This window comes from Etheostoma cragini, chromosome 8, assembly GCF_013103735.1.
Source record: "Etheostoma cragini isolate CJK2018 chromosome 8, CSU_Ecrag_1.0, whole genome shotgun sequence".
NCBI lineage: Eukaryota > Metazoa > Chordata > Actinopteri > Perciformes > Percidae > Etheostoma > Etheostoma cragini.
Window position 1 is genome coordinate 657,399 of NC_048414.1, and position 1,887 is coordinate 659,285.

Below are 1,887 nucleotides of genomic sequence, written 5' to 3' on the forward strand. Positions count from 1 at the left end.
GCTCTGGGTGGGCAAATCCGAGAAAAGGGGAGGTAACCTTTCCCCTTATGACATCATAAGAGGAAGATTCCACATTGATCCATCTGAGCTTTCACTTTCTCAAAGGCAGAGCAGGATACCCAGGGCTCGGTTTACACCATCACCATTTTTTTGTTATTGCCACTCTTCATTCTATCCCCAAACGGCCCGTCAGACACCGCCTACCAAGAGCCTGGGTCTGGGTCTGGGTCTGGGTCTGGGTCTGGGTCTGACCCGGGTTTCTGCCTAAAAGGACGTTTTTCCTCTCCACTGTTCCCTGTTGCTGCACTGGAGGAAACTACTAGAACTGTTGGGTCCTTGTAAATTCTGGGGTTTGGTCTAGACCTGCTCTATCTGGTCTAGACCTGCTCTATCTGGTCTAGACCTGCTTTATCTGTAAAGTGTCTTTAGATAACTGTTGTTATGAATTGATACTATAAATAAAATTGAATTGAAATTTAATTGAATTGAATTTCTAGCCACTGGGGGGTGCATAGACAGTATAGGGGGGGAGTCATGTTAATGTTTAAAAACCTCTTAAAGGGACATTGTCATGCCATGGGACCTTATTAAGGATAAAACAAAGGTCATGGATAGATATAGATCCCAATAAAATGGGAAATTCTAGTGTTCCAGCAGCAAAATCAGTCAAACAGCACAGGATATAAATATAATGAAATACTAGGAAACAATATACATACATACAGTATACATGAAATACAATATACATACATACAGTATACATGGAGTAATACTAGGATAAAATACAAGATGACAGTACGATGCTTTCAAGAACTCTTCTATACGAGGGTATTTTAGACCGTGTGCCTCCAACTTTTGTTCCAACAGTCAAAGAAACGTCAAACTTGTCTTGTGGTTGTAGTTTCTGCTGGGAGGAGGCGGCGGTGGACGGAGGCGAAGGTGAAGGTGGAGGCGGTGGAGGCGGTGAAGGTGGAGGCGGGGGGGGCCCCAGACTGCTGGCTGTCGGATCCCAGTGGGACCTGAAGCTGCTGGAGGTGGAGGCGGAGCGCTCGACCTCCATCTCTGCGCTCTGCGTCTCCGACTGTCCCGCGGAGCGCCTGCTGCAGACGGTCCGGCTGCAGGACGACGGTGGGTAGCCGCCGCCGCCGTCAGGGTCACACGGAGGGCCGAGGAGCATGAGGACGGAGGTTTTGGGGGCTCCTCCGGCACCAAATGTTAACATTAACAGCCCCCCCCGTAATCTTTTAGGGTTTTAAAACAACTTCAACTTTGTGTCCTTTTTACTCTCAGTCTCTAAAAGTTCTGTTACTGCAGAAATATCAACATTCATTCTGTTAAAGAAATGTTAAGACATCAGAAAATCAGACAGTTCTTGCCCCTTTTTCTTCAGTTCTTACCCCCCCCCCCCCCCAAATGTACACACTCCTTACATTTCTTTATTTATATTTCTACTCTGATATTAACAATATTTGTACAACTGCAACACAGAGTTTCCCTTCGGGGATCAATGAAGTACTTTGTGCTTACTTGAGTCTTTGTTTCCAGGTGTGTGTGAGCTGCAGTCGGTGCGCGTGCTGTCGTTTGCAGCCGGCCGCGGCTGCGTGCTGCTGAACCGTGATTGGCTGTTGCAGCTGCAGTGGCCGCAGGCGGAGGCGGAGCTGCAGACGTTGTCCTGCTGCAACATCCAGCTGACTGACGGCAACAGACACACAGCCGTCCACCACTGCGTCTGCAGGGAAACCCTGTTCATCCTCAGCTCCACCGGACTCGTCTGTATCCTCAATACATTCTGAACAGCCCCAAAGTCAACATCACCAACCCCACCAGACTCCATGTAAATAATCACTACTTTTAGTGTGTATAGAGCAGCATATCTCCACCAGACTC